The 20799-nt window shown below is 58.6% G+C and overlaps 1 protein-coding gene across 6 annotated transcripts in view; it reads left to right on the top strand.

The window, feature by feature from the left end:
• SGMS1 (sphingomyelin synthase 1) overlaps positions 1 to 20799 on the top strand; it is a 251242-nt gene that overhangs the window by 20409 nt on the left and 210034 nt on the right. For 3 of the 6 annotated variants that reach the window (XM_025441443.3, XM_025441442.3, XM_025441448.3), the window contains one exon: positions 1726 to 1819. The gene's annotated coding sequence lies outside the window, so the exon portion shown is untranslated. Of the gene's footprint in view, positions 1 to 1719; positions 1820 to 20799 lie in introns of those variants that run through there. The other 3 variants (XM_025441446.3, XM_025441445.3, XM_049101770.1) reach the window with 1 other exon arrangement.

The raw sequence follows: 20799 nt of genomic DNA, 5'->3' as shown, positions 1-20799 counted from the left end.
TTTTGGCAGAATCGCTGAGACTCTGGAGCCAAAGAAGGTGTGGCCCACGGCTAGTGCTCGGCTCGGTGTAGCCGCCGCTGCGGTCGTGACCGTGGCGGGCCTTCTGGTGGCCTTGGACTGAAGGCGCTGCCCGAGGGGCGTAGGAGGCTGCACTCTGGGGGAGACAGCCTCCGCTCACCAGCAGCGCCACTGTGCACAGCGTAACCGCTTCTGCACCTCACTCTCCTTCACCTGTAACATGGGTGTGATGATGGTTCCCACCCCACGGGGGTCAACGGGTGTAAGGAAACCAGAACTGTCAAGAATCTGAGCTGGAACGACCCGATTCTGGTCACCGGCCCCACTGTTTTCGGTGACCTGACGTGAGCCTCCTTGAGATCCAGTGACATTTCCTCTCCTTCCTGCCCACATGGAAAGAATTTCTCAGTTTTTGTATTTCCTGCCAATGGAAAAGTTTGATTGCATGTTTTTACTAGACTCATAAATCATTATTGTGAAAATGGCTGTTGCCACCTAAGAAATTGAATTAGCTAAACTATAAAAGGGACATCTTCTCGTATAAAGGAAACCTGAGTATTTTTTGTAGGGTTACTGCAACTAAAGTTGGTTACTGCGAGTGACGGTCTCATAGGTGAAAATATTAGACACGTGATCAGCGCTCTGCTGACACAACCCAGCACTATTGTGTTGAGGTGATTGGACTCTCCTGCTTTAGCCTTGAATTTGGCTGGAGTGCAGGGGAGTTAATCCCGTTAGATGTGAGCGCAGGAAGATGGGACCCTAGACGTGCGTCCACTCAGAGGGAAAACCGTTTGTGGATTTTTTTTTTTTTTTAAGATTTTATTTATTCATGAGAAAGGCAGAGACACACAGGCCGAGGGAGAAGCAGGCTCCCTGCAGGGAGCCTGATGTGGGACTCGATCTCGGGACCCTGAGGTCATGACCTGAGCTGAAGGCAGACACTGCACCACCACCTGAACCACCCGGGCGCCCCAACAATGATTATTCCTCAGAGAACAAAATGCAGTGCACCCCCCCCCCAAAGGGGCGTGTGGATGTGTTTGCCCTCTTGGCCTTGAGGTTGGCTTTCAGAGAGCGTCGGGTGGGGTGGGGGCGCCTGTAGGCTGAGGCAGCCTTGAGCCTGGGGTCAGAAGATCTAAGCAGAGGTTCCCCCTCCGGTGTTTTCTCGTCCAGCATCCTTGTCCTGCGTCGTCTGCGACACTTGGCTGCGTCCTCGGAAAGCGGAACCCATAAGCTCTGCCTGCGTCACAGGCCGCGGGAGGACGTGCGCCATGGTGGGTGCGTACGGAGGCACGCACAGGCCGCGGTGTGGCTGGAGCTCGTGGGGGTCGGTCCTGAGTGTGCACGGGGCAGGGCCCCCGTGGTGTCTGCGGGATCCACGGTCCGGCTCTGGCCCCGGAGGCTCCGCTTCTCTTCCCAGGGCAGGTTTGGGCTGCGTCACATGCGTCTGGCTTCAAATGGGTGTGAGTTAAACTTAATCAGGAGTTTCTTCGTTAAAAGTGCCGAGAGGGGGTGAGGCTGACGGTTGTTTCCCACGTTCAGGATGTGATGGATCAGTTTTTTTCTCTTCACTTTTCTCTTTGCTTAAAGACAAATATTTACAGACCCGTTTTAATCCAGAGGCTTGTCACATATGTCAACCGAAATAGCTCTAATTTAATAAAAATCCTTGGTGGTAACGTGTTGTTTCACTTACGCTTGCAGGATGAGGGCAGCATGAGCGGCCTCAAATGTGCCTTTGGGAGTAGTTAGCCTTTCGCTCTTGATGAGGAGAAGACGTCGGCCATCCGCTTGAAGGGTGAGTACACGTTTTTGTGCACCTTTTTATCATAGAGACATGAGACCTACGTAAGCGCTAAAAGGCTGTGCAGGAGATTGGGGGCATCCACCACCTACAGCTAGCAGGCAGCATCTTGCCACAGACGCGCGTGTGCGTGTGTGCGGGCTCGTACGTTTTTCTGCTGAAGCGTGGAAGGTGAAACTAAGCTGCAGGCATCATGACGTTTCATCCTACGTTCTTAGGGCTGTAGCTCCTGAAAGGGGGGACATTTGCCCCTGAGAGGCATTTTAGAACATTCATAAACTATGTGGTGTGGAGTCATTTAATTAAATGGTTATAATTTCCTATTAAAAGGTGTGATTTTGAATTTATGATCCTTTCACAGCTGATGTAAATAAAGTCGTGTTTCAAAAATGTTTGAAATCCCAAACAGGGATTTATTTAAAGGCGGATAGGAAGTATGAATTTGCTTGATATGAGGGACGTTTGCATATTAGGACTGGGATGTGCACTTGCACATGTGCCCCGCCTAAGAGGACGGCCACGTTACCCTCCCGTGGTCTCTGCCCGCCTGCACCCGTGCGGTGGCATCCGGCGTTAGGTCCATGGGTCTGACCACTGCTCTTCCCTGTCAGCATTCACGAGTAGACCGGTCTCTGGGCTTGCATGTGATCGAAGGTCTTCCCAGGGTTTTTCACCTGAACTCCCAGGAGAGCGTGAGACGGCCAGCTGGTAACGTCACGTCGAGGTTACTGTGTTGAAACCAGCGTTTGAGACATTCGCAGGGGCTTCCAACGCTGTGACTGGACTACTTGAACTGAAACTTTCCATAAAACCCTAACGATGTGTTCACTGTGATTAGAGCTGTAGGTTGTTACACATCATGGCCAGCCACGCCATCACTTGCCACCGCTCGGTGGTTCTGCACGGCGGGCGGCTGCCTGCTGTTCCATGTTCTCAGCTGTGTGTTTGTGGTGTCTCCCTCACGTGGGCCCTGGGAACCTGGGCACTTTGTTGGGTGTGTACGAACTACACTTGCCCATTTAGAGCGGTATTTCATTTTATTTATTTATTTAATTTAAGATTGTATTTATCCATGAGAGACACGAAGAGAGAGGCAGAGACCCAGGCTGAGGGAGAAGCAGGCTCCCTGCGGGGAGCCCGATGCAGGACTCGATCCCAGGACCCCGGGGTCATGGCCTGAGCCTAAGGCAGACGCTCAACCGCTGAGCCGCCCGGGCATCCCTGGAGCATTATTTTAAAAGAAGTGTATTGAAGTGAGCCGGATAGGGCCGTGGAGGCCTCTTACATCCTCGTGTTTTATGTGGAACACAGAGTTAGTGACGGGTGAGGTTTCTTTGCAAGACTCTGACATCGTGAAGGAGCCGTGACAGGAGTTGTCGTTGTCAGCATGATCCGGTGTGGTTTTTGCTTTTTGGCCTCTGGTTGGACCTTGAGAAGATGATGATGAGGACATGGGCTCCGTGTGGGGTGGACGGAGAAGAGGAAGGTGCCGGGGCCCCGTGTGGGGTTCAGTTAGCCCTCTGCTCCTGGGCTAGTGGTTTTTCTCCGTTGAAACGGGATGTGAACAGAAAGGACACACCTTGCTAAGCCTCCGGCTGAGGGTACTCTCACAGCCCGAGCGCTCCGTGTGGCCAGCCCTGATCAGGGGGCAGGATGTGCCCCCCTCCGGACCCTGGACACCACCTCGCCCCGCGGGAACCACGCTCCTGACTCCCAAGTGCGCATGTGTGCGTGTGTGGCCTTCAGTGCAGTTGGTGGTGTTTTGTGTCTGGCTTTTCCCGCCCACCGTGTATTACGTTGCCCGTATCGTCGCGTATAGTTACAGACTGTTGCTGCTCATTGCCATGGAGCATCCTGTTGTGTGAGCATGAAACGGTTTCTTGAGTCCATTACATACGGGTAATTTTGTGGGGGGTTCCCCTCCCCGGAGCCTCCCCAGCAGAATGAGGGCCACGCAGGGTTTCGTCCTTGTGCCGACAGCAGGGCAGTGCTGGTCGCGCAGCCCGTGCTCAGCTTCTGAGGTCATGAGTGAGGAATCCAGGTGACAGACGCAAGGCGCAGGCTCGGGCAGGAGAAGCCTGTGGTTTTTCAAGTCCCGTAGTGAGTGCTGCGCTCCTCCCGGGACTCCGCATGTCCCTTTGCACTTTGCTCCCTGCTGGCTCGGGTTTTCTGCAGCCCCGCAGGCGGGCGTGTGCCGTGTCAGCCCGTGGGCAGTCAGGGGATGTTTAGTCGGTAGGCGCTGCTGTTAGGTGTTGGCGGAGGAGAGTGCTCTTGAGCACCTGTGCTGGGTGGGCCAGGGGGCACCTCCCTGGAAGCCGGCTGTGCTGGGGGGTCGGCAGGTAGGCTCAGAGGCTGTGTGGGTGGGGCCTGCCCCAGGACAGGAAGGGGGCCGGGCACCCGAGAGTCCCAGCACAGAGGCCTGGCCCACGTCCGCCTGAATTCTGCAAGGCCCTGGCTTCGAACCTTTAGGGACTAGAATGTTCCTTGTAAGGAAGTGGTTCCCATGGGATTTGGATGTGTTTATGGCCATATCTGGTTTTTGTAAATAAAGTTTTATTCAAGCGCGGTCGTGCTCACTTGTTTATGGCTCGCCCAGGACTGCTTTTGTGCCGCAGCTGCAGAGTGGAGGGGTGTGAGGCTGCGGGGTCGAGGAGCTCCAGCGGTGGTCGCGGGGCCCACGAGGCCTCACAGGTTCACCATTGGGCCCTTTCCCAGGCGTTTGACAGCTCCTCCTCTACGTCATAGAGCAGGGCCGTGGTGGTGGTCACCTCTGTAGTCTTCAATCGTCTGAGCCTGTTTAATTCTAATCCCTTTATTTACGGGGAAGCCACTGCACGGCGGCAGTCAGATGTGGCTCTCGCCCTTGTGGGACTTACAGGAGGCTCCTGTGAACTGGACGCTCCGCTCGAGGGTTGTGCTTTTTATGCATCAGAACAAAACCATAAAATGGAGATGGAATCGCCCAAGTCCTCGATTTTAAGAGAGTGTGTTGGTTACACTTATTTTATAAATTTGGTGAGCGCTGCCCGTAACGTAAGGGCTGCCTCCGCTGTAAGGTGAGTGTCGTACGGGCGATGGGGAAATGGCCGTGTGTCTGTCTCCCTGCGGTGACCACAGACTCTCGAAGGCAGCGTGTCCGGCGAGGGCCACGGGCTTCAACATGCCTGTCCCGGCAAGCCAGGCGGACCTCCCGTCGCAGGCTACCTGAGTAGAAAACACTAAACTCAGCAGAACAGCCTACGAGGTGATAGAGCTTGGAGTGTGTGACAGGTGCGTCCGTCTGTCACAGGCTGACCTGTTTGCCTTCGTGAGGCTGTAAAAGTTAACGGAGGCCGTAGAGGACACGGGCACGGGCACGCGGGTGGAACGGTTTCTCTGTTGCTTTGCCCCCGTTAGCGTTTCCACGCGTGTGCGTAGGTGTGTTAGGGGTGAGTCTGCGCCCCGTCGTCACCCCCGCTGCCATCCACAGACCGGCGGTGCCCGTGACCCGTCTGCACGGACCCTCGTAAGCCGTCCTGGCTGCGTGGCCTGCCCCAGCCTGCGCCTGACCACGCGCTCGGACGTCGTAGTTACGGTAGCCTAGCTGCGTGTAACGATCGATGATAATCAGTGACGATTTAAAGATGAGGGAGTGCGTGACGTCCTGGTGTACCGTGTTCACTCCTTGCCCCAGGAGCCCCCGGCGCGCTGGGACGCCCCCCGCCTCTCGGGCAGCCACGTGGGTGGCGGTGCTGTCCCTGCCCGGCGGCTCCCGGGCCCGTCGCTCCGCACCGGCTTGTCCACTTGCCGTAGTTAAAGTGAAGGTGTCGCTTGTCTCTCTGAGGAGGGAAGGGTACGTGGCCACTCGCGCTTTCTGCTTCTGTGTTTAAAATGTGTGTGCAGATTCGATCCCAGGCTTCACGAGTAATTTTTTATGGTGCTGCGGGTTTAGGGGTCAGTGAAAGGAGAACCGAGAAGACCCACGTAGTCCGCACGTTGTCTGTGGCGGGAACCGCAGGCCTCACTGCTGTGGTTACGGGGAAGCTGCCGGAGACGCCGCGAGGGTGAGCCACGTCGCCTGGTCTGTGGCGTCGGGAGAACTGGACCTTCCGTCCTTACAACCGGGACCCCCTCCGCGTGGAACCGCAGCCCAGGTGTCTGCGGGGGGGGCGTGTTGACTCAGCTGGCCGTCCAGGCGTGGACCTGACCTCAGGAGGGGCTCCGAACGGGGGCTCCGGGAAGCTTCGAGTCCACACTGATGAGGGGTCCCCCGGGACGCAGGCCGCGTTCCTGACCCTGTGTCTAGTGCGGGTCTGCCCCTGGGACCGGGCCAGGGGCCTGTCCTGCCTGGGTCGCGTCCTTCGTGCCGGGAACCCACGGTCCACGCGTGTTCAGCTGGGGATGAAGCGCTGGTTCATGGCAGTGCTTCCCTCCAGAAATGGGGCTGGGGTCCCGAGGGTCACGGGGTGCTGGCACGATAATAATAATAATACTTGCACCTTATTACGGTTTGCAAAGCCTTCTTAGCTGTGCTCTCCTGCGTGGCCTGAGGGCGGCATCAGGGGGAGGGGTCAGGGAGCGGCCAGCTTGCGCGTCGCTGGCAACGTGCGGTTTTGATGACTCCCCCCCCCCCCCCCCCCCCCCCCCCGCCGGCTCCCCTCAGCTTAGCCTTGGAGAGAAAAGCGTCCACCTGCCGGGCTCTGGGAGGGGCTGCGTTGCTTGGTGGTTGCAGGACGCTGAGAGCGGGGCCTGGCGGCTGGTCCATGTCCCTCATTAGGTCGGTAACTCTCACAGCAGCCCTGCCCGCAGGGTGTCCTCCTCGGGTGACACGTGCCGCGGCCGGGTCTCCCGACTTGCTCCTTGTTCCCCCGCTGGTCTTTGTAATGATAGGGTGTGTGGAGTCACAGGAGGTCCAGGGAGCAGAGTAGTCTGCTGGGGGCCCCTGGGAGGGCCCGGGGGGGGGGGCGCATTGCTTCTGTGTCTGCTTGCGGGAGGGTCTTGGCTTCCCCTAAACCCAGTGTCCGCAGGCGTGTCTTGGGCTCCAGAGGCGCGTTTCTGCGAGGAAAACTGTGCTGCGGTGGTGAGCGCCCGCTCGGGAAGGTCAGCCTGGTGTGGGGTTGGCACTCGCCCGGGAATGTTGGCTGATTTTCCATCAGATCCAGGGTTTGGACCTCAGAGGAAGCAGAGCCTTGCGTGGGCCGGAGGGGCTGAGGCTGCAGGTGTGCTGGGTGAGGACGCACCTTCTGTCGGAGACAGGCTTGGGTTGGCGTGGGTTGGTGTGGGTTGGTGCCGCCAAGGCCTCGGCTGCCCTGTTGGGACCAGACACCAGCTTCGTCCTTAAGAGTATCCCCCCACGGTGTGAGAGTGTTTTATGGAGAAACTGCTCACACTAGCTTCCCGAGGGAGGCTTGCCCCGGCGCACAGACCTCAGAGCGACCCAGACGTCGGAGGAGGCCCCCTGCTCCCCGAGGACAGGGACAGTGATGTCTTTGTCCTCGCTGTGGGCTCCACACCCTGGAAACCTCAGGTCTCCCCGTGGGCGATGGCACATGTCGGATCTGTGGCTGCGCACGCAGGGGGCAGCGTGGGGGGTTCCGCGGGGCTGGGCCTGCCTGCAGGGCTTTGGGAGAGGCCTGGTGCTCTCGAAACTCCCAAAGCTGGCTTTGTGGCCAGACCCACGCGTTTGCCCTGCGGCGGCCTTGGCCCTGGTCCCCCGCCGCTGCTGCCTGGCGTGTGGGAGGCGCTGAGGTTTCTTGAATGAACACGTCTGTGTCAGCGGCGCCTCTGTCTTCAGTTCGGGTTCCTTCTGCTGAGAAACTGTGTGCCGTGTGGATGTCTTCGGGAATCAAAGCTTGGAGTCCTCCGTCACCTCCTGTGTGTGAACACGCCGTGTTCGGTGGTCCCTGGATGGAGGCGGTGCTGTTCTGAGTACCGATTCCAGCACCACCTCTCCACAGAACAGCCCTGTCCCGAGAATGGAGGGCTCAGCTGCGGATTCTCTAGAAACGACCCCCGGCTTGCCCCGTCCTCGTGGGGATCATGGGAGGTCTGGAGGTTGAACCCTGCTTGCTGTGTTCTCAGTTCTGCGGGAGCTCCCTGCCTTGCTGAGCCGTCTGGGATTAAATATTAGTGGTTCCTCCATCGTCTTCACTTGACTGCATTTTAAAGGTGGGAGACCCCGGGCGATCCTGTTTCCTGCGTGTCAGCAACGGAGAGTTCTTCTCTTGATCCTACTCCGCGTTCTCCACGGCGCCGTGAGCTCGTCCTGTGGGTGACGGTGCGGAGGCAGAGGCGATGCGGCCGAGGGGCCACAGGCCTGCTCTGCTCGTTCCACGACCGTACTCATGCCAGCACCTGCGCCATCCCCTGCTTGATCTCTTCCCGCGAGCGTCTTATCACGAGAAGGGTGGGTGCAGCACAGCCAGGTATTTTGAGAGACAGAGAGCAAGTGTGACCACAGATTTCAGGCACACGGATTTTGCTTTTCTTGGATTTAATAATTAAGTTTTTTTTTTTAACTTATTTTAGAGACAGGGAGAGAGAGCAGCGGTGAGGTGTGCAGAGGGAGAGGGTCTCAAGCAGACTCCTTGCTGAGCGTGGGGCCCGATGTGGGGCTCGATCCAGAACCCTGAGGTCACGACCTGAGCTAGAACCAAGAGGTGGAGGCTTAACGGGCTGAGCCACCCACTGCCCCAGTCATTGTCTGGTTTTAAAAGTGTGTGCAAATCGCTAATTTACCTTCCCTGAGACTCTTCTCCCGGTATCTGAAGACATGAGGTATTTCATGAGTTTCACGTGTGGACGGAGCCTCTGCTGCGGGCTCCTGCCTGGCCTGCGTCTCCACGCCGCTCTGGGCTGCCTTGTCCCGCTCCAGGACCGGCTTCCTGCTTCCCTCATGACCTCTTCTCTCCTCTCTCCCTTTTCTGGTGGACCACATCTTCTGGAACCTTCCCAACAAGTCGGGGAGGTTGACGTAGGAGTCCTTAAGCGTCTGAGAGGGTCACACTGGTTTCCAGCCTGGCTGGCCGTGACGTCGCGCATGGAGGCCTCCGAGCCTCAGGGCGGGGAAGGCCTGGGCCTTGTCCCCTGGCTTCCAGCGCGGTGGAGCCCGGCCTTCGGCTGCCCGGCCCGCGTGGGCCTCACTTTCCCTCCTCTCCCCGACTCTCAGTTCTTAGTGTTCTGAAATGTCGTGGTAATATTCCTTGGCGGGCGGGGTGGGGGCTCCTTTCATTTACTGAGCTGCGATCCACTGGGCACCCCGAGGCTGGAAACTCATGTCCTTCGTTTTCAGAAATTTTCTCGAAGTCGTTACGGACCTCCTCTCCATCTTCTCTGATGTTCCTGTTAACGCGGCTTACCTGCCCTGTGGCCGTCCTGTCCTGGACGCCGCGCCGACCGTCTTCCCGCCTCACTTTCTCGTCTTCTGTTGCCGTCGTCACATTTTCTGGTTGCATTTTCTGACAGCTCTGTGTTTCCGGGTGGCGATCTCCGGATCTCCGGGTTGCAGAATCTTGTGATTTCAGGACGGGGTATTTTCTCGGAGTTCTCCGCGGGGGTTAATCACGTTTCTTCTTTCTCTTTGAAGCCCCTCCCCTCCCTGCATTATGTAATTTCTGCTACGTTGCTTTCTCTCCCTCCTGTTTCCTCCTTTGGCGTCGGACGCTTGCTCTGACTGTGCATGCTTGGCCGTGAGGCGTCACGGATGCGCACACCTGGGCTCTTGGGCCTGCCAGGTGGGTTGCGAGACTCTCTCCGACCTGTAGCTCCAAACAGGCTCAACTCTTAACCTCTCCTGTTGTCTGTCCCTGTGGCTTTATGCTTTGAAAAGCATTCCTTGTTCTTGTTTGGGGCTTTAGGAGAGAGACGGCCTGTGTGTCATTTCCCCGTCTTTAACAGGAAGTGGACGTGGAAGTCGTACCCTGCAGGGCAGGGCTGCTGGCATTGCTGCTGCCCCCGGGCCGGCCCTGGCATCCCCTCCTTCTTAAGACGTGACGTATACGTAGGTGGTCTCAGCAGAGACCTCGGCTTTCTTGTTAACTGCGTAGCAGCTGCCTCTTCTTATTTAGTTAAAGGCTCTCATCTCATTTTGGATATAAAATGCCAAAAAATTTATAAATAATTGGGCTTTGAGACAAAAAAATAAGGAGCCTTAAAAACAGTCTTTATTGATCTTTCTAAAAGGAATTTTTCCGAGAGTGAGCGCATAATCCTTAGATTAAAATGCAGCTGACACATTAAGCCTTCTTACATGGAAAGCGTAATAATAGGCTTTAATGCCGCTGTCCTTGGCCACCCACAGAGGGCATTCCCGAGGGCCGGGCCTGGACACCGGGCCTATTTGTGATTTGATCCCTGGTAAATGCTCCAGAGTGGGTCAGAAACTCTGGTAAAAAAAAGTAACCTTAATTGTGAGAGCAGGTCTGTGCCGAAATCGGGCAGTTTTTCGGGGTGAGTGTGGTTCTTTTGATAGAGGCTGACGACCTTGGGTGACGATTTCCTGGTGTGGCCCTTGTGGTGACACGTCCTCTGTCCAGCCCACGTGCTGCCCTCCCGCTCCGTGGAGCGTAGCCCCCGAGAGGGGGTGCGGCCCCCAGAGGGCCCGCGGGGTGGCTCCTGGCCTGGTGACGACGAGGTAGCAGCGTTCGAGGACCTGCGGCTCTGGGCGGCACCGCAGGGGCAGGAAGCCTCTGCCTCCGTGCGGCCTGCTGCCCTGCAGGCCGGCCCCGCGCCTCTCCCCTGCAGGAACGGCCGGGCAAAACCCAGAGCTCGCTTTCTGCTTGAGAGCCTGGGCTTTCTGTTGCTCTGTGAGCCGTTGAGGAAGTGAGAGCCCTGGGTCTCCAAAGCCTAGAAAGTCACTTAACTCACTCTTCCTGCTCGAGCCCCAGACCACCGAGGGCTACTTCTCATTTTGTCTTGAGATGGAGAATAGGAAGCCCAGCCCCGCGGAGATGCCTGTTTGTTTGTTGCGTTTTTAAAAACAGCAAAACAGCAAATACAGATATGTTGGGGATTCTTTTTTTTTTTTTTTAAGATACTTTATGTATTTATTCATGAGACACACAGAGAGGCAGAGACACAGGCAGAGGGAGAAGCAGGCTCCATACAGGGAGCCCGATGTGGGACTCGATCCCAGGGCCGACAGCAGACACTCCACCACTGAGTCCCCACGCGTCCCTACACTGGAGATTCTTGCAGGTTAGGGAGGGACCCTCGCCATTTAATCAGCAGCCCCTGCCTTCCTCTGTGTTCTTCTTTCTCTTCCGTGTGCCTTCCCAGGCATCTCCTGGTCTCTTGACGTGTCTGGCAGTGAGCGGGCTCTCCGAGCTGTGTCTGTGACTCGCAAGCAGGGACCAGACGATGACAAGTGCGCCGACCGGCGTCCGGGCGAGGTCTCCTGGGTTCTGTCCTCCCCGGCGATTATCGAGCTGGTGCTGCGGTGACACGTCTGCTTTCGAGGCTCTGGCCCCAGTCGGAGCGAGAGGTTTCCTTAGTTACCCTCCGTGCCACTGAACCACCCCAAGGCTTCCCGAAGGCTTTCTAAATTCTGAGGGTCAGTAGAGGAAGAGATGTGCGTGTGTATACGTATTTATCCTTTCTTCTTGTCATTAAGAGCAGAACTGCAGCTGTTCCTTGCAGAGACTACAGGGTCGGGTCTTGGCCGGAGCGCGCGTGCTCCCGGGGCGCGGAGCCCTAGCTGGAGCCCTAGCTTGCTGGACTCGGGGCTGGGGGGGGAGCCCAGCCGTTCCTCGGTTCCAAGGGATTGAGCTCAGTGGCCCCAGGGCCGCCCCGAGGTTGCACTGGGTGGGGTCAGCTGCAGCCTGTCCTCTGCGGTGGGGGGGGGCGTCGTCGCGGGGATGCCCCCAGCAGTGACGTCAAGCCTTATGCTTACAGGCTGGATGATTCTGTGATTCACAACCTGCAGGAGACAGACCACAGCCTTGCCCTTTGTGACCCCAGAGTGTCATGAACAGGCGCCCTCATCGGGTAGAGATTGGGAACTACCGCGTTTCTCCTCCGGGAAGGAACTGCCCTTCGGGTGGACGCGACCGAACTGCCTTGCCCACTGTGGGCCGGCCCTTGCCCGACGGGGAGAGGAGAGGGCGGCATTTGTGCGTTGGGCCTCCCCGCAGGGAGGCGTGCGTCCCTCCCGCTGCAGCTGTGGGCGCCGCTGGCAGTGCGGGGGGCAGGCTGAGTGCAGGCTCCGGGAGCCGTGCGCCCCAGGGGTTCACAGCTGCTGGCTCCTCATGCAGGGCCCCGGGGTCTGCGCCCCCGGTGGAGGCCACGGCCTTGATGCTGAGCCGGTCTCTCTGGAGTCCGTAAGGGCTGGCCCGGCCTCGCTCCTGTCGAGGGAGGTGGGGTCTCCCCTGCCGTGGGGGCCGCGTTGGCATGTGCACCCCCTTGCTGTGGGCGCCCTTGGATCAGCAGCCGGGGGCTGGTGGGTGCCGGCCTGAGGGTGGGCTCACCGGCTGCTCTGTGGCTCTGGGGGACCCTGAGTCTGACGGGGGGTGGGATGCCCCTGGGTGGTGCTCAGGCTTGGGGGGAGCGGAGCTGGGGTGCTGGGAGCCGCACAGTCCGGGAAGAGGTCTGCGTGAGCGGTCACACCGCGTTGCTTCAGTTTCCTCTAGATTTCCCGCAGAACTAAGAAAAGCCTTGGAGGGCACCGGCGATGCTTTTCTGCCCACGCTTGGGCTGCGGCTCTGCAGGTCGGTGTGGGCCCTGGAGCCCGTGCTTGTGGGGGAGGGGCCCTCAGAAAGCTTTCTGGAAGCTTCTCTGTTAGCCTTCCAAGCTCTTCGTGGTGGAGGCAGTCCTGCGGCTTACTCCCTACTGCATGCTGCGGACAAGGGGGATGAAGAGGGCAGAGGACAGTAGCCCCTACAGAACACGGAGGAGAGCAGAACAAAAGGATCTCTTTCCAACCCGCAGACCTCCACAACCACAGCTTCACTTAAAAGATTAACAGGTGCCGTTCCCTGAGGTACCGTGTTTCCTACTGTTTCCTCACCGTGTTTCGGTGAGCTCGCCGTCGTGGTTTCAGCAGTGGAACCTGCTCTGTGCGTGTGTGCGCACGTGTGTGGGTTTTGGAAAGAAAAAGTAACGTATGTGTACGTGCACACGCGCACACGTATGTGCGGAGCAAATGCCTGTGGTGGTCTGGTTGAGGCCCGCCGGTCACCTGCTGCGCCCCCCGCCCGCTGACACCTTTAGCGTACTGCCCACGACGCTTGAGTCCGGTGAAGTCTGTCATTTATGTGCAGGGAGTTGTGCATTTTGACCTTCGTGTTGTGGGAAGTGAGGATGTTGGGGTCCAGGCGGCCGACGGGCCTCAGCAGAGGGGGCTGCTGGGTGCTTGGGCCGCCCCGTCTACGCAGTACCCGCGTCCCTGGGTATGAGTCCAACCCTGGGGCAGCAGTTTCAGGAGTTGCTTCCTTCTGACTAGAAGGAGGAACGTGAGCCTTGGAGGCGGTGGCCTTCCCGCCGGGGGGGGGGGGGGGGGGGGCGGGCCTCGCACGCGCTCCTGTCTCTAGGGAAAGAGACGACCCGTGGTCAGAACTTCTGTGGAACGCACGGCAGGGGTCGTCCCCCTCTGGTTTTCCTGTGTGGCTGTTGGGTTGTCATTGCTCCTCCTTTGGCGAGTGGCGTGTGAGAGCCCTGGTGGGGACCTTGGGGAGTTTACTTCGCCTTCTATGCCTTCTAGGCCTTGGTTTTCTCATCTGTAAATTGCGGCTGTGGTTTGGCTCAGAGTTATTTTAGGGGTTAAATGAGGTTTTACACACAATTAATACCTACGTGTATACATGAGTTCACGTCTGTGCTAACAGGTGGGTTTTCACGTCTCTGCTGTGTGTGTGCGCGTCCCTGTGTACCGGGTACGTCTGGTGCTCAGCCCGGCACCTGGCACACAGTAGGGGCCCAGTGCACAGGGATGTGACCCTGTTACCTGTCGTTTGCTACAGTTACTCGCCAGCACTCGGGGGCGCTGGGCTTGTTCAGTGCTCGCTGTGTGCAACCTTCCCACACACAACAGCACTGGCTGTAGAGAAACGGAGACGCTGCTGGGCTTTGTTTTGAATTACGTCCAGGTTCTTGTTTGCTTTTGTTGGTTTGTGTTCTTCTGACTCGTAGCCTCTGTCTTTTCTTCATGTTTGGTGCATTCCCTTAACGTCTCGACAGGTGAGGCAGACGTGATGTTTCTCGGGGGCAGAGAACCTGGGCTCTGGGAAGACGGCCTCATCAACACGTGTTTATCTTTTTACATTTTGGGGTTTCCCGTATGTCCGTGGACACTGAGGGAGAAAGGATTTGTCATGAACCAAACCGCATCCATGCGGCAGCCGTTTGTTTTCCTACTTTTTGTCAGTAATTTGATCCAAGGCTGGGTCGGCAAGAGATGACTGATGTGTGCAGTCGGACCCGAGGCCTTCCTGCCAGGGGCAGGCTGCTTAGGGCGTGCGCTTGTCCAGAGGGATCGTGGGCGGCAGCGCCTGCTGGGCCTGGAGCAGTGGCGGAGACCCCCGCAGGCTCGGCGCGCTCAGTACGCCCCTCCGTGGGCGCGGGCGGAGGGCCGTAGCACTCCCACTGGGTCCCTAATGGCACTTTTTAAAGAAAGATTTATTTATTTATTTGGGGGAGAGCGAGAGACGGAGAGCAAGAGCGAGCGCGAACGCAGTGGGGGCGGGGCGGGCCGAGGTGGGACTCGCTCCCAGGACCCGGATCACAGCCCGAGCCCAAATCGAGAGTCGGGTGCTCCGCCCACGAGGCCACCCGGTGCCCCGTTTTCACTTTTAAAGGGAAGTTGACATGTGAGGGGGTGGCATGCCTGAGGATGCTCAGGCATCCCTGAGCTGTGCTCACGAGGGTTCACGTTGGACTGTTTCTGGGTTTATTCACAGAGGAAGTTCAGGGGAGCTGGGCCCACGATGGCCCTTCCCCTGCGCTCCGCTCCGCACCGGCTGCCCGGCTTCCCGTCACTGACCTGCGGCTCTTACCCGCCTTGCTTTGGAGGGACGGAGACCATGAGCGGCCTCCCAAGGGGCTGTTCCTGCCGGGGGGACGGGGTGGGACGGTGGGGACCCTATGCTGCTGCTCCGCGTCCAGCGGGGACGGGGTGAGACGGTGGGGTCTTGAAGCCACTGCCCTGTGCTCGGGCCTCCTGCTGGAGGAGAGCCGGGCTGGCTGCCGAGGTCCCCGCAGCCTTCCTGGCCGCTGTCCCTCCGGCCCGGCACCGTGCAGCCGCTGTCGTCTCTGCTGCGCGCTCCGAGGGGCCAGGAGACCCGGGAGGCCCAGCTGTCCAGGCCGCGTGGCAGTGGCAGAGGCAGCCGGGCCTGCCCGTTACCCACATATTGCTGCCTCCGGCCCGCGCAGGGTCCACTCGAGCCCCTGCTGCCTCTGCGGCCGCATCCCTCCCGCGACCCTCCCTTATCCCTCCCTTATCCCTCCTGCGGCCCTCCCTCATTCCTCCCACAGCCCTCCTGCATCCCCGCAGCCCTCCCCCATCCCTCCCGCGGCCCTCCTGCGGCTGTCCTGCATCCCTCCTGCGGCCCTCGCATCCCTCCTGTGGCCATCCCACATCCCTCCTCCATCCCTCCCGCGGCCCTCCCATGGCCTGGCCCCCGGACATGTAAGCTTCCCCCTTGCGGCCCTGCAGTGCCCGGGACACAGTCCGTCCAGCCTCCTGTCGGGCGCAGGGAGGACGTGGAGAGGACGGGGGTGTGCTGGGCTGGGCTGGGCTGGCCAAGCTGTGCAGGAGAAGAGCCTGCCCCGGGGCTGGACGTGGTGTGGACGGGTGTGGGCCTCGCCGCCCCTCCGTCGTCCTCCACTGTGCTGGTGCCTCGCTCATGCCTTCTTTCGAGCCTTCACTAGGAGCTCTACTAAGCAACAGTGTTTTCTTGGTTTCTGTTTTTTTTTTTTTTTTTTTTTTTTTTTAAGATTTTATTTATTTATTCCTGAGAGACCCACACAGAGAGAGGCAGAGACACAGGCAGAGGGAGAAGCAGGCTCCTGGCGGGGAGCCCCATGCAGACTTGATCCTGGGACCCCGGGGCCACGCCTTCACGCTGAGCTGAAGGCAGACGCTCACCCTCGGAGCCCCCAGGGGACCAGGCAGGAGCATTTGAAGGACCTTGCTGCTTGTTCCCGAGTGACCTAGACACATGTCTCCACACCCTCCCCGTGCCTGACGGGTGGAGGGGGATGGGGAGGCATCGCACCATCTCCACCAGGCAAAGATTGACGGGTGAATACTTGATGTGAGGATGACCTGAGCGATACTGCAGTTTAGAAATGTGGTGTTTCTGCAAAGTCTACAATTCAGGGAATGTTTGAAGTGGGAGAGGATGTCTTCCCCCATGGAGGAAGGAAGCTGGGAAGCATCTGAAGTGCGTGCGTCCGTTTCCTCGAAGCCCCCTCTGTGTTGCATCTGAAACAGGAATCCTGAAGTCGAGTGCCCCGGGGGCCGGGCAGGTGGCAGATGAGCGAAGTAGGTCAGAAGCTACATCCTCGCCGAGCCGGGGCCTGACCGCAGGAGCAGGTGCTGCGGGAACCCCTGTCTCGTCACTGTGTGGTGGCCACGCGGGGGGACGGGGTGGGGGGCAGATCCTCCAATCCTGATAGAAATCCAGTTTTGAGGAACCAGTTGAAAGCCTTCACGCCGTGCCCTGAGGGCCACACAGAGCCTGTCTGGGGTCTGCTTCTGGCTGCGGCCTGCCTCCCCGAGCCTGCTGGTTTTGTGCTACTAGAATAGGTCGTATAGAGCCCAGAACACTCACAAAATAATCACTGGGGTGTTTTACATTAAAAAAATACAATTTTCAAGCTCAAATTAGAAACGTGTCCGTTGGATTTGAATCCTACTCTGTCTGCTGTGTCTTCACGCTACAAATGCAGAGCAGGGCGCCTTGCGCATGGTGGACCCGTGATAAAGGTTTGTTAGCCTGTACTGGAGGCTGAGGACTCGTGAGAATCCACGCTCTTCGGGTTTCCAAGAAGCTGAGAGAAATTCAAGAGCAGATGAAGCTGTCAACAGAACAACACAGGGAAAATCGATAGTGTTCTGGGGTAGTGTCCTCCTGTGTGTCCAGCAAGTAGACAAAGCTGTGTGCCCAGGACCGCGGCTCCGTCCTGAAGGTCAGGGTGAGAGGAGGGGCAGACGCGTGCACGAGCACTTCGCAGTGGGAGTCTCTGTAAGTCTCCTTTTCTGAGCGATCACCTCTGTGGTTTAGCTGCTTTGATGTTTTATTTCTGTCCTCTTAACGCTTCTGAAAGCCAGGGGTTGTCAGATTCGTTCTACCTCGGCCCGTGTGGTTGCAAAGAAGAGCTTGAGCGGAGAAAGCAGTTATTGGAAGAATGTCCAGCAGTCACCCAAGGAGTCAGAGCTGGGGGGTCAGAGCTGTCGCAAGAACCGCCCCACAGGAGAGGGAGGCACCGCCGTGCTGTGGGTGCCCGGGGGGTGCACCTGCTGGCGCCAGCCAGGCCTCACGTGGGCAGGCACCGCCGTTCACTCAGCGGCATTCTTCTCCGTCCCCGTCCCTTTGTACCACCTGCTTCAGGTGCAGAGTCCTGGGTGGGAGCATCTGATTGTGCCCCCCCCCCCCACCCCCCCGGCGTGTGCCACACCAGGTGCTGGGACCGGGATGCCTTCTCTCTCAGCAGCTGCGATCGGGGCTGCCGGCCACCAGCGCTCGCCTCGTGGAGACGAGGTCCTGGACACCGCGGCAGGTGAAGCCTCCAGCCCGGGGCTCGGGAGTCAGGTGCCACGCCATTGCCAGCGTGTGGCGCCTTGGGGCAGACATGAGGTTGTGTGCTTGGCTGACGGTGGAGTCGAGGTATTAATCCTCTTGTGTCCGACTCCCAAACTGCTTCTCGTCCAGGTGCATCTTTGATGTAACACACCTGGCAGCGTCAGGAGGCCTTTCTCAACATCGGGCCTGACGCGGGCCTGGGTGTGCAGCGCAAGCTACCTGGTGGAAGGCCATGTCGCCCTGCGGCGAGGGCACTGCCATCCATCGTGGCAGGATTCCCCAGATCCCCGTAGATGGCGTGGGACATGCATTTGGACACAAGCATCTTCTAATGGCAAAGATTTGAGAAAGTGATCTTTGTTTTTGTGAATTCTACAGGCACCTCTGTGGGTCTGCTGGGTGCCAACACGGTACGAAGCCCGGGGTTACTGCTGGGACAGCTTCTGCCCTTGGCCTTGTTTCAGAGAGCAGGGAAGGCAAGGGCAACAGGGTGCAAGCACTTTGCTTGTTTACTGGAAAGCTGGCAAAAGAGAAAACTGTGAATTAAGGGTAGACACCATGTGGGGACAGAGCGGGGTGCCAGGGAACGGGCAGGGGGCAGCCAGTGGGGTGGGCACTAGGGGCGGGGTGCGCGCGGGGGGAGGGGGGGCCTGTTCTGATCCGCTGTCACCTGCCCTCGCTCACTGCGGCCTTATGGCATTTTTATCCTGGGTGAAACTACTTTTACTGGAATCCATTAACTCTGTGTGGTTCTCGTTCTCAGATGTTCTCTCTTGATCACTTAGTGTCACGCTGGCTCGTGCTGCGTCTGAGGGCTGGACCTCGGAGAGCTCTGCGGACTACCGGCGCTCCTGGTGCGTGGCCGCCAGTGGGCGCGTTGCTCAGTTCTGACTGTGGCTGAGTTTGCTCGGCCCAGCACTGTCAGGGATGTGTGGCCCCGACAGCGCAAGCAGAGCGCCGGGCTCCAGGCTTTGAGAAAATAGTACAGTTCCATTAAAATACATAGAACAGGGCGCCTGGGGGGCTCCGTGGTGAAGCGTCTGCCTTCGGCTCAGGTCATGAGCTCAGGTCCTGGGATCGAGCCCTGCATTGGGCTCCGTGCACGGTGGGGCGTCTGCTTCTCCCTCTCCCCCTGCCCCTCCCCTGCTCGTGTTCTCTCTGTCAAGTAAGTAAATAAAATCTTTTTTTAAAAAGCCTAAAAAAAAAAAAAAAAAGCACAGGACAGAAATTCAGCTTCACCCCGTAAGCACATGTTCCCACCACCCAGGTTAAGAGGCAGAGCTTTCCCAGCCCTGACCTCTCACTCCCTGGGAAGCAGGCATGTCCCGTTCCACCCGGTGCTGCCTGCACGGCTCCCTGCCTGGCTCCCTGCCTGCGTCCTGTCCCCTGATCCGGGAAAGCCTGTGCTCTGACCTCACTGTCCCAGGCTGTTGTGAACGTTCAAGTTCACACTCAAGTGACAAGAGCAGGAATGTGTGTGGACGTGAGGGTCCCGTGTTCTGCATCTCGATGTCTGGTTGGACCACAGGTTAGTGCACTTGGCCTGAGGCCTGGAGTCTGGCCAGGCCCTGGGTGGTACCTGCTTGTCTTTCAGGCCGGCCCCTCGGCCCCTCGGCCCTCTCCCCGGCAGTTCGGGTGTCAGGGCCCTGACAAGCCCTGGAGCTGTCAGCCGTCACGTGGAGGTGGGCTGTCACTACCGTGGCTCCGAAGCTACGTGAGCGTAATCAGAAACCCTGCACCTGTGGATCCTGGTAACTGAAACCCCAGTCACTATGGGACAATTGCATAGGAGACCAGCTCCATGAGAAAAGCCTCTTATGCAAGATGATTTGAGTTGGGTTTATAGGAGTCTGTTTTGTAGTCCTTTGTGCTCACTGAATTAGTCCCTTCGGTGGCCTGGGACTGCCTGGCCTGGGATGGAAGGCCGTCCTGCAGGTGCTGTGTGGGGGCGTGGCCGGAGAGTGATGGGGAGCGAGGGGTTCAGGCCCGCGCTTGTCAGGGTCCCCGCCTCCCCTGTGGGTTGTCACCCTGATGCCGGGAGGGCTTGCTGGAGCCTCTGGGATGCAGCTGCTGAGGTTTCCTGGGCTCGGGAGGAGCTGGAGGTCCCCTGATGAGGGCCAGGGCAGAGACCGGATCAGAGCACGGGGGTGTGCTTTGAGGGTGCAGCGCTGGGGGTCGTGGGCAGATGCACGAGGAAGGGGCAGAGAAGACACAGGGTGGAGGCGGCCTCTGCGGCAGGGTCCAGCTCGGTCGGCCAGCCCCTGTGTGAACGGGCGGGAGGGCTCATCAGACCTGGAGCTTCCTGAGCCGCACACCCGGCCCTGAACCGTGTCCTATGGGTGTCAGGGCCAGGAATCTGCATCTTAACAAGACAGCTCCACTTTGTGCAGAGCAGCGTCCTAGAATCTCTGATCTAGAAAGTGGTTGTTTGAGCCATGCATTTGGGTGAGAGTTGAGTCAGAGCGAGGAGAAACTTGGGAAGGAGAGAGAGTGGGCTTCAGACACGATCTGGAGAGGAAATGCATGTGAACGGGGAGTCGGGGGTTCATAGTCCGTGCAAGAGCCTCGGACTTTAGCTCGGCCTTTCTGTGGGGCGTTCTGAGCCCCGAGGGAGACGTGCCTCCTGTGCTCTGTGCAGGTGCTCCTCCCTGTTCCGTGTGGGAGTGGAGTGGAAGGTCAGCTTCCCAGGGCCCTGGGTGGGCAGGGGTCCCGTTATTTCACAAGCAAACCTGCCTCTGTCTTGCATCCGTCCACCTTCAATTTAGCTAATAGCCAAGTTCGTCTTCCATCAGCTGAGAGCGGAATGGTCAAGGAGCGTTCGGGACCCGAATGTATTTTTAGCTCACTTTACGTTGACCTTTTATCAGTCAGTGTTTTGGGGGGCTGCTTTAAATCTTGCCATGCTTGAAGATTCAGGCTTTGTTACTTATGAAGGGTACAGAGGACACCTGGCACGAACACGGCCCGCGGAGCCGCGCTCATTCCTAGAATCCGGGGATGGCCGAGGGTCAGGCTGGGAGGAGTCCCAGAAGCCCTCCGATCCTGCAGTGTGTCCTCGCTCGGCCGTCGGGGCCAGATGTAGAACTTCGCACCGGCCTCGCAGCTGCGAGGCGGGGGTGGTGATCCCACCGGCTCGTGCTGGGGGGCATCGCGGGCTGGCATCTGCAGAATGCTCGGCTGGTCCCACTGCACAGTAAACGCTCGCGGGCCGTAGCACGGGGGAGCAGACCCAGGGAAATTTTGATTTGCCTGAGGTCA

The sequence above is a fragment of the Canis lupus genome, chromosome 26, assembly GCF_003254725.2.
Source record: "Canis lupus dingo isolate Sandy chromosome 26, ASM325472v2, whole genome shotgun sequence".
Classification (NCBI taxonomy): Eukaryota; Metazoa; Chordata; class Mammalia; order Carnivora; family Canidae; genus Canis; species Canis lupus.
The sequence above is the reverse complement of the archived record's forward strand: the minus strand, read 5'-3'. Positions and strand labels throughout refer to the sequence as shown.